This window comes from Lupinus angustifolius, chromosome LG05 (genome assembly GCF_001865875.1).
Source record: "Lupinus angustifolius cultivar Tanjil chromosome LG05, LupAngTanjil_v1.0, whole genome shotgun sequence".
NCBI lineage: Eukaryota > Viridiplantae > Streptophyta > Magnoliopsida > Fabales > Fabaceae > Lupinus > Lupinus angustifolius.
The window spans coordinates 16,448,018-16,460,801 of record NC_032013.1 but is presented as its reverse complement, the minus strand read 5'-3'; positions in this window follow the sequence as shown (position 1 = coordinate 16,460,801).

The following is a 12,784-nucleotide window of genomic DNA, read 5'->3' as shown; positions in this document are numbered from 1 at the left end:
ATCTAATGCATGAGCATGTGAGCAAGATAAGAATGGATACAAAATTATGCAAAAACAGTAAGCATATAACAACAATTAAACCAGCATAATCTCTCTTCTCACGCATGCAACTCTCTTGCAAAATACAGTAAAACACATATGCAAAATGCTCTCTAAACAGCCCTATACAATAGAATGCAATGTTATGGGTTTCTGAATAATGCCTTATATTTATAGCATAGAGAATAGGCGGTGAGTAAGATTATTAAGTTTAAATTACCATTTTTAAAGTAATCCAACTTAAATAAAAATCAACACTTTAATTAAGACTTTTTAAGTGACACTTACCACTTCAAGGTAAGCTAACTTAGCCAAAGTCAACACTTTTAAATCAAGACTTTTTATGTCAAACTTACCACTTTAAAGTAAGCTTATCTTAACAACATCCTACACTTTAACTAATTTACTATCCAAGACTTCATAACACTTTAAGTTTATAAAGTCAAGACATTAATAAATCATATTTCATCCCAAATCATTACTTTAACTTAGAAATCAGAGGGTAACATTTACTAATTAAACCGTTAACACATCCATTAAGAACACTAACAACACTACTGGAACACTTTAAAACACACTTAAACTTATAAAAATTTTGGATTTCAAAATTAGAAAATAAACTTTTCTTAGACACATATAGGCCACGAATTTTAGGCCAAATGGCAAGGAAAACGTTTTTGTTTTTCAAGTTGTCATTAAACACAAAAGAAGGTTCCTTTGATGTACAAATAATCACCTTTAAACACATTCAAATACCAACATTAAATATTTCCATAATTAAAACAAAAAAATAAAATATTCTAAACTTGTCCTAGGATATAGTTTTTCTATCCAAAAACAAGGGAAATGTTTCAAGTTTTACATAAGTCAAAAACTCCTTAAAGGTTCACTTGATTTCACTATCATCCCCTTTAACCATGGCCAATGAAAATACTTAGAAAAAACATAAACTCAACCCCATGAACAACATACTAAGAGATGATAAGTATTTCCTGGTGTATGTGTGAGAGATGGAGAAGAACAGAAAATACCATGAAATTTTCTTAAGGATGCTTATGGCCAAAGAGAGGAAAGGAGGAGAGAAAAATGAGCTCCTACAAGGCCAATGAGTTCTGATTTTATGGATGAAAAATCTGAATTGGGATGGTCAAGGTGGATGGGTGAAAGCATGGTGGTGTAAGAGGTTACGTGACTGAATAGCGAGATATAGAAATATTTGCTTTTAGTTGATTGACAAGCAATTGACTCATGATGTGACCAATAATCTGACTTGATTGATGTGTTGAGATTTCGTGATTAAAGTCGTGCCCGAGTATTGTCGGATAACTTCGCCCGGGGATGCAAGATCTCTCGGTTTAAGCTTTTCTCCCAAAACGCCTACACTAGAATTTGGAGGTGAAAAATATCAAGAGATGGGTTAAGGACAAACTTGGTGTCTATTTTGACTCGAAATAATATTTCTAAGTCAACAGCAAAATCAGAATTTGATGTCGAGTTACGGAACTTAAAATCACGTTTTTTTCTATCTGAAACTCATCAAAACGGCCCGAAATCATCTTGCAGACTTTTATTCTCCAAAAATCTTGTAAAATTAGAGCAAGCAGGAAAATAGTTAATTTCTAGAGTTAATCTGTTAATAGTTAATTAATGAATTCAACGTGAACCAAAAAACACGTTGTTACAATCCTCCCCAACTTATAAGATTTTCATCCTAAAAAATTAAACCAACCTTTTAAGAAAATAGATGGGAGAAGGTCTCCTTCATGCCACTTTCGACCTCCCAAGTAACATCTTCTCCATTTGCCTGACTCCAAATCATATTAACTACGGCGATCTCCTTGCCTCATAGTGTTTTCACACTCCGATCTGCAATCCTCAATGAAAAAGTCTCGAAAGTGAGATTATCGTTTAGCTGAATTGAATCGAGTTCAATGATAGGCAACAGGTCACTAATGTATTTTCTAAGTTGGAACACATGGAAGACATTATGTAGGTTTGACAGCAAAGGGGGCAAGGGTATTTGGTAAGCTATGTAGTCTTGATTTCCCTATTGCACCTAGGGATATGTAGGAGCAAGATAAACTCATGTCAGACATAAATATAAAAATTAAAAATATTTTTGTTTAATAATTGAATTTTAAATAAATAATTTTTAAGGGTATAAAAGTTCATTTGATTAGTAAGGGTACTGTTTTAATATAGGTGGACGAGGTACTAATACCTTCCTCAATCTGTAGTTGACTTTCGAGTTCAGAATATTTGTTTACAGACCATTTTTATCCAATTCGGGCATAAATAGAGTTTTTTACGTTTCAACCACACACAAAAAACTTAGTGGCGACTCCAAATAAATTGCGAGACGTAGAAATCGAGTTTGTTTCTTCCTAAGTTGTAGGGTCGATCTTCCAACGAGAATTGGTCCTCGACACATGGTGAGGAAATATTAAGCATATCAAACATACTAAACACAAAAATGTAAAGGACAACTGAAAAATGGTTACTCGATATTAAAAGGTGCAAGAAATAAATCTGCAGCTTCTTTATGAATGAGGAGAGTATCTTTAATTCATTTTGTCTCTTCCCCTATCTTATTTTTGTCACTCGACACCAAAGCGGTAAGTGTGGGAATATGAACATTACCTTTTTTCTTATCTACCGAAACAAAATTTGCATACAAGTACCTAATATATATAACACATATGTTAGTTAATTATAACTCATCGCCATGCCTAAGCGAGAAGTTAAGAAAACATAATTTACATCATATATACATATACAGCAGTTGCACCTACCCATTCATGTTTATATACATCCTGAACTTCATTGAAGCTAACGTATTCTTCAACATCAATCCCGAAGACTACCTTGGGAATTGATATATTTATTATATCATCTCCCATCTTTTGTACATGCTCAAACAACTGAGTACAGTAGTTGCTAATCTTCTTAGAGCTCACATCCGCCTTAGATGGCTTCGAGCTCACATCACCCTTAGATGGCTTTGAGCTTACATCCCCCGAAGATGGCTTTGTCTTTGAGTTACTACTGGGAGTGGAGTGTACATTTTCCTAAAATATGCAATAAAAAACATATCAATTATAGATCAATATATATAATGAGTGAGCATAAGGTGAAAAATCATACCTTAGAAGAAAGTACTTGTACAAGGTCTATTGGCCAAGCCACAAAAGTGCGTATAGCCCCTCCAATTGGTAGCAACACATCATCATCGATTGCAACATCAATCAAGACCTTCACATGATGACGTCGGCTAGATGGGGAATCCAGGAAAAGTTTGCAATGATTGATTACATGTATGTTAGTTATAATATTTAATTAGTTTACGACTATAAACTAAATGGCAAATAAATTAAAATAAGTTAACTAAATTAACTTAGGAATGGGAATCAAAATGGGAATATTGTAAGGAGAAGGTGTGCAACTCTCATTGATGGTTGAAGGAATAGTGACAGAAGCACTAGGTAGTCATTGCCACTCAGCTTCCTTCACCTTCATTGATTGCTCAAATTCCCCAAACTGTTGCATGATGCCATTCAATTGATTTTAAACGTGACTCATTTGGGCTTTGGTTGCACACTTTGGATGGCGTACAAATGTTTGCTGGCTCACCCCAAATTATGCACCCCGGATACATCTAGGGTATATATGTAGTCCTAATGCCTTATCAAGTATTATGCGACTATCCGGCTGTGCTTCCTTTTATTTTAGGGCAACCTAATAAATCATGAAAAAACATAATGTTAATTAATCACATTTTGATAAATAAAGTATGGAGATTAAGTATAATTAAAAAATGAGCACTTACAAAACATTTTGACGCTTCTTGAATTTGCTCATTATCGATGACACCATCCTTGTTCTTACGGGAATCCACCCATAGAACATCTAGTTCTACTCCATGTGGAGTCAAAGGTTTATCGCTTTTGTTGTCCACCTCCCAAAACATAACCAATAATAATGTAATTAGATATATATGCATACAAAACATAAGCAATAATGTACTTACAAATTAACAATACTTACACTTGTTTCTTCGATTCCTCTAAACCCCGCTCGAGATGCTCGGTATGGATACAAAGGCTTAGATGCCCTCTTGAGGTTTTCATTACTTACTTTCTACAAAAACAAACAACATTAACATCAACAATCATATATATGTATATACAAAAGCATATATAACAATAAAGTCAATACAAAGAATATGATTTTATCAGGAAAGACTCTTCTTGTGTGCGTAGGGTGACAAAAGTATTCCAATCCTCATCTTGAACGACATTTGCATATTTCTTTGGAGGTTTTAGGTTGACATTGCCATCAGCATCTCTGATACATTTTCCAGCATCAGTTATAAATTGTCGGAGATCCTTGCCAACAGATTTAAGAATATAATCCTTATGCTCTTCACCAACATCAAACGTTGACAGAAGTTAAAACACATATACATTATATTGCATGCAAACACATGCATATACGTACATTGCATGCAAACACATATACATACATTGCATGAAAACACAAAAACATACTCGCTAAAAAATAAACTTACTGTTATTTCATTCTAAATATGCTCCTTCGTGGCATTCAACCTAACATCAGTCCTTTTGCTGAAAGTTAGTGGCATATCCTGCCTAACTATGACCGCAATGTAGCTTACCAATGAGTTTCCACCTTTCGAGTCTAATCGTTGCCATTTTGAGTTCCATTGAACTTCTATCTTCACATCCTTACTTCTTACTTGAATGACATTCTTTTATGGAAGTCATTCTATGTGGAGTTCGTTTTGTTAGCAACGATTTGCTTGTCTTGTAGAGTTGGTGTAGCTTTGTCACCACTGTGAGAACCATGATCACCACTTTGGGAAGCCATTGATGAATTTTTTTTGAGGGTTTATGAGAGTATGAGGTTTTATGAGAGTATGAGGTTTCTTTTCGATTAAGTTTGAGAGTGTAAAAGGAACTGGTTCATCTTTTAGATATTTTAACTACACTAACAATTCAACAACGCATTCTGGAGATAGCGTTGTTAATAGGACATCTTCAACAACACATATTAACAATAGCACGATTGTATTTACATCTTCAACAATGCTTCTTAAAGGTTGCGTTGTTGTTGTGAATCCAGTTGTTTACTACTCATTTTCATGAACACATCAACAACGCTTCCTGGATATGCGTTGTTGAATAGAATCTAATTGACAGCGCTATCTCAACTTTGCATTGTTGAATAGAATCTAACTAATAGAGCAATCTTAATTATGCGCTACTAAACTGAACTCATTCAAGCCAGCGCATCACTCAACTTCCAAATTAACAGCGTATTCCTAATTATGCGATGTTAAATTAACATATTATATTACATGTCAAAATACAACATGAAAATAAGTTAATTAACATGAAATTTCCATGAAGTAAATTACCATATTATTGTGTTTATTAATACGGAACTGCAAAAATATTAAACATTAAGTTTTGTTAATTTGTGTATTGTGTTTATTAGTTTTGTTAATTTTTTTATTGTGTTCATTATAATGGAACTACAAAAATATTAAACATTGCAACCATTCAAATAAATAAATAAAATAGAAATTAACATCCAAAATATTTTTCAATCTTCATTCTAAGTGTCAAAACACATTAATTGTTGCATGACATGATAATGAACTAAATGATTTGGTAGATGACAATGAACTAAATGAGATGACAATAAAATAAATGATTTGCATATTCAATCTTCATCTCACACAAATCTTGTATAACAACAACTTTCCTTTTGAAATTTGGGTCCTTTCGCCAAATCAAAATATGTTAAAGACCTCATTAACAAGATTTTGATATTGAACTAAAGGATTTGGTACATGACAATTAACTAAATGATTTGCAGATTAAATCTTCATCTCACGCAAATCTTGTATAACAACCACTTTCCTTTTGAAATCTAGGTCCTTTCGTCAAATTAAAAGATGTTGAAGACCTTCTTGACATAATTCTAATATAGGATTCCCGACAATACAACTTTAGCACTTTTAACACTTCGCATTGTTGAGATCTATTGTCTGTACATTATCTATAGAAACACATATACTCTTACTGATAAAATAGAACATGAAGTGGACCACAATATTTATAGATTCAAATGAAAAGAGATGCATTAATATTGCCGTCCTTGGTAGATGTGCAACCATTAATATTTCAAGAAACGAAGAGACACATAAACACTCAACCATTAATATTTTGGATATTTCAAACGTCGTATACAATCAATAGCCCAAAGTTAGGAAAGCGTTGTTACTATGTCATCTTCAATAGCGTTTATTCAACACTGTGTTGTAGAATAGATGTACATACATTAACAACTCTTCCTATCACATACGTTGTTAAATATAATTCATTCAAGTCAGCGCTAACGTCACTGATGTTCAACAGTGTTGTTTCAAGAATGCATTGTTAAAGTTACTCATATTGACAGTGCTTGCTTTAATATGAGATGTTGGTGTTCTTCCGTCTCATATTTAATAGTGTCATTCAAAGTTGCGATGTTGAATGACATTATTAATTACGATATTTGGAATAGTGTTACTAACAATGTTATGAGCTTGGTAGTAGCTAGTGGTTTCATTTTTGACATATTAATAATTTAACATTATATTTATTATATTTATGTACATACCAATTTCACGAACGCTTAAAATTTAAGGAGTTATCAAAAAGAAGAAAACAATTATCGCAACTATTTGCAAAAGAAATAAAGTGTATAAGGGTTTTTACGGATTTTCCCCTTAAATTTATCTAACACATATTACATATAAAGAAACAAATTAATTGTTTTCATATTTCCCATTTCCCTCTTTAATAAATTTTAAAATATTAAATGTAGGAGTATAATATTTTTGTACTCTGAATTTAAAGATTTATACACACTTATACATCATTCGGGATCCATTTGTATTACATTTTCGAAGAATAAATGATGATTAAATATGAATGATGTATGATAAAATGACAAATGACAATATATTAAACTCATAAATTGTCAATGCATATTTTTTTCTCAAAATATAGATGGTCATACATATGAAAAATCATAATTCATTGTATCCAAAAAAAAATATTATTTGACATACTATGATTCATGGATATGATGTCAACATATCAAACTCATTCACTTTAAGTACACATATCTTTTTCTCAAAATACACATTGGTCATACATCTGAAAAATCAAGATTCATTGTACCAAAAAATAACATTGTCTTATATACCAGATTCATTACATCACAGTTTTATTATCAAGAGTAAATATGTTATGTTAAACTAGTTTCCATATATCATGTCTATCATACCATATATCATGTGTATAGATGATATAATAGATATATGACAAATAGTTTAATATATATCAATATTATAATTTATGAAAAAAATATATGTATTAACTGTGTTTGAGTTTTATACATTGTTACTGTACTATCAATCATTCATATTTAATTATTATTGATTATTTAAAGAAAGTAATTGAAATGAATAGTGAACGATATAATTGTTGTGTAAAAACCTTTATCTGACAATGCACATATATTACACTCATAATTTATATATCTCTAATACATTATTTATTATTGACATGTTAATTGTCATTGTCTCTTAAAATATATATTAATGATAAATGGTGTATTGACCATCTAAACTTTTTTAAAAGTACATGATTCATTGAACTAAAAAATTAATTTCTTTCTTTAAATAAATTATATATTATTAATACATTATTAAAAAAATTACAATGCATAGACAATACAATCATAATTTGTATATTATTAATACATTATTTATTATTGACATGTTAGTTATCACTGTCTCTTAAAATATATATTAATGATAAATCATGTGTTGACTATCTAAATTATTTATAGTACGTGATTCATTGAACTAAAAAACAACTTCTTTAAAATTTTATATATGTAAAAGGACTCACAATTAATTTTCTTTATTCTACTTTTATTACTTTAAGGTTTTTTCTTTTATATTTGTTTCCACCATAGCAAGTATTTAACTATTAATTTATTACATCATTAGTAATAAAAATATTAATTTTTTAAATATTAATTGTAATTGATGCACATTAATTTTCATTCTCCTTCAAGTCACATCTAGAGTGAAAGATTGTTTTATCTCTATTTTTTATTTTATTATTGTTAGACAATATCTTCTTCTTCAAATTCATTACTATTTAGCACTCAATTTAAAAGTTACATATTCTAATATTATTGTGAGTTTTATAGTATTTATTATTTCCAATAGTGCATCATTCATGCTTATTTATTTTATCTCATCTTATTTTAATACTATTCAAATAATGATATTTGTTTATATTTTATTATTTTAAATAATCAAATTAAATTTTGATTCATGGTTTAGGCTTTTATTATTTTAACATTATTATTTCAAAGAATAACTTCTTCTGATGGATTTACTTTTACAATATTATGTTTCAAACTCTGCCATTCGGGAGGGGCAATCTCTCATTCTATAGTAGGAAAACTCATTTGGCACCGATGAACATTTTCCTTAAATTATTATTCTTAATTTAATTTGGATAAACCTGAATATTTTGTTTTACTAGCCTTATTAGCAATGCATATACGGGACCATAAAATAAAAATATAGGTGTTATAAATGTTAATAGAATATAACAATGAAACTTAGACTATAATATCTATGCATTTTAAGTATACAAATTGATACAGAGTTATTACATGATTTACTATTCATTTGTATTAACTTTTTTTGAACAATCAACGATAATTAAAAATGAATAGTGGATGCTGCAGTGATAATATATCAAATTCATACACTAGCACTATATACATTTTTTTCTCTTAAACCTATATTGCACATTACATTACTTACCCAAATTTTTTGTAAGCGATTTTTGGCACAGTAAAGATCCTCATCCAGAATGTGAAATAAACAAAAATTTTGATAATTTTTAATATTATTTTATTGAAATTTAATTAAAATTTGAGCTGTTCAAAAAGTATATGACATACATTTACTTATGTGATTATTGTAAGCACTAACACAACAAGAATTCTTTTCTTAACAAATCTGAAGTCTTTAATCCTTCCCATCCTTCTATTAAGTTTATAGATAATATAACCTGATTAGAATTAGAAGAATAATTAGCAATCAAAATTTTCCTATGGACTTTTGCACCAAACATTGGACACTTAATTCCATCATGGAGCATATCATTGTCCTATTTTCAATGTAGCACGAGTCCAGTCTAACCTGATTGTGTATCACCCTGATCTTGCCTTATTTTAGAATTGCGAAATAATTTTTATATTACCAAAATATTTATATGGAGGATCAAACACACAACTAGCACATTTTTAGACTTCTAAAACATTATCTACCATCAAGTGATATATTTTTTTGTTTTACCAAATTGTATAAATAAAAGTAGTTATTTTATTCTTTATTTCCACATTAATGGTAGTATAAAATATATGTATATTTAACTTTACCAATATGTGGTTTAATCAGTGAGTCACCGGTTGAACCATTATACCACCATATCACTACCTTGACTGGTTTGATAATTAGTATGATATTAATAACATTGTTCACAATTACTTTTTCTATTCTAATTTTAATACTTTATGATTTTTTCTTTTATATTTTTTTCATCTTAACAAATATTTAACCATTCATTTATTACATCATTAATAATAAAGAGAAAAACTTGGTTGGAGATAACCGTAACACATCATACTTACAAATACCCAATCATAGTTTGATAAATTATTAAACTATTGATTCCACTACACCAAATCATTAAATAGGAGATCAGGAGACAGGAAAGAGAAAGACCTGAGAGAGAGAAAGAAGAAGAAAAAACCTTAATTAATATAGTGGAATCCATAGTGTAATTATTTATCAAACTATGATTGAAGGTATGTAAATATCAATGTTATTAAAACTGTACCGGTTATCAAACCGGTCAGGGTTCTAGTATAGTGATTCAACTAGTGGTTCAGTAATTAAACCTCATGTCGGATAAACCGGTTAATCCGGACATACCTATTTATATTTATATATATATATGTAAACCTATAACAAAAAAAGTTCAAATAGGTAGCTATTGAAATTTATAATTAATATTCATAATCTACTCCAAATTCACATAAACAAACAATCTTAAGTCTTTAACAAATTCAAAGTCTAAATCCAAAAAAAAATCCAAAACATATATCAATCCCAAAGTATAACTTAACAAACGCAAAACATAAATAAATGACACGAGTTCACAACTCAATCTACAAAACATATAAATTTAGAGTTTTAATATTTAACTACAAGGAGTCAAAGTTGTCTCATATCGAGGTTCCATTTTTTCAATATTTGAGCCTAAAGCTTGACCCACATTGTCTTCATCCAGGTTCACATTCTCCATAGGGTTGAGTTGTGCATCATCATCATCATCTTCTTCTAAGTTTAATTGATCTACAACAATGTAATTTTTCATACAAGTTAGCAATTATTTAAAATGAACATTCAATGACTAGAAAATAAAAAACAAACCATTGTCGTCAAGTGATGGTTGGATGAAAATATTTGCAAGGTCATTTCGTAAAGTCTCAATTTCTTTAAAAATTAGGAATAGTGGTGACTCCTCCACTATAAAATGAGAATGATCCTGTAATGTTTCTAAGTTTATTGGGTCATAATTCTGATGCCTCAAGTGGCTCCTACATTTAGTGATTTCATCATATACAAACATAAATACATGCTACATATGAATATATAAAGAAAGACAATTAATGTCATCTTTTGAATAAAATGATAATACCTCAAGTTATAATGAATAAAAACAAGGTCATTGAGTTTTTGATGCTCCAACCTATTTCTTTTATTGGTATGGATGTTTTCAAACATACTCCAATTCCGTTCACAACCGGAAGCACTACATGTTTGACTTAGAACATGAACTATCAACCATTGTAGATTTGGTGTATGACATCCATAAGTTTTCCACCATTGATCTAAAAAATTGCATGAAATCTAAATCAACATATTTTTTAATATTAAACATTTAACTATTTAATACAATTAATAATAAACATTAAAGACAATTGCCAAATATGAAAGACTAATTATACCTGGCATCACTTTACTCCATTCACGTTCACAGTCGGTCTTCCAAAATCTAGCTCACCAACTTTATATATCCTCATTTCACTAGTTAGCTTATCTAGCAAATCAGGATCTCCAAGGGCAAGCTTCTGAAAAACATCCAAAAAGTCAGATGTTGTGAACTTATGTTTTTCAAATTCTTCAATATTGAAGACACATTGTGGGTTGAGCCAATACCCAACAATATGATTTTTTTTTTTAATTGCAAATCCTATTGGCTATCCATAATTTCCAAATAAGGCTTTATTTTGGTGTTGTTTATTTGAAATCTCCTCTCCATCTCATGTCTAGCTTTAAACAATGCTTGATAAAGAAAACCCATTGCAGGCTTATCCTCACTATCAAAAACGCATAACACGCAAACAAGTGACTCGGTAATTTTATTAATGTCAGCATATTGTTTGCAAAAGTTTTTAATCCAACACTTGTTCCACACATTTTTTTGCCTTAAAATCTTTGGAATAATCTGAGCTTGTCCATTCTCTTGATGTTACAAGATCTCTAAGTGCATCCTTTTAGGCCAAGATACTTTGCAATGCAATGAAGTTAGTGGCAAAGCGAGTTGGAGCTGGACGAAGTATTTCTTTCTCATGAGTGAACTGCCTCATTAGATACAACAGATGACAATGATTATATAAGTAGTTGATAATATTTGTAGCATGTGATACTATGTCAGTTACTTCTAGTAACTTTCCAATATCTTGAAACATCAAATTAACACAATGAGCCACACATTGAGACCAAAACAATGGAGGGAACTCTTTGTCCAACAACCTACCAACATCACCATATTAACAACATTGTTTGTGACAATATGCACAATGTTCTCAAGACCGACATGTATCACTACCTCCTTGAAAATCTTGAACAACATATCTGCAGTTAAGGAAGCATGTGAAGCATCAACAGACTTTCTGAAGACATTACCCTTAGGACAATAGACGAGAAATTTAATGAGAGTTCGTCTACTTCTTTAAGTCCAATCGTCTTCATAAGAGTGCATCCAGTTTTCCTCCAAATAGATCTATAGTCATTATCAAGTTTTTTCACGTCTACAACCCACTTGTTTATAAAATTACCACAAACACGATAATAGTTGGGACCTTTATAAACTGGAACCATGCTACAAATGGCATCAATTATGGGTTTATAATATGCTTATTTATTTGCCTTAAATGACACGAAAGCATCAATCATCCATTTGGAGATGGCGAGGTCACATTTCTCATTCACTTCCTTAGTTTGTATTGCGTTTTTAGAGTAGGTTGAGCACTAGGAGTTGTTCTAGGCATTAATTAAGAGCCTATGCGACCTTTCCCTTTTTGAGATGTGGATGTGTGAGGTGCTTCAATCGGTTCAGTATGCAATAAATCATTAACTTCATCACAAGGATTACCATCCTCGTATTCCTCTTCTACCTTTCTTTTTTTACTCTTCATTTCATCAATCAATTTTTGGATTTGGTGTTGAATATCTTTTAGTACTTTCTTGCACTTTTCAACTTGTCCTTTTACTACAACCAAATGATCCATA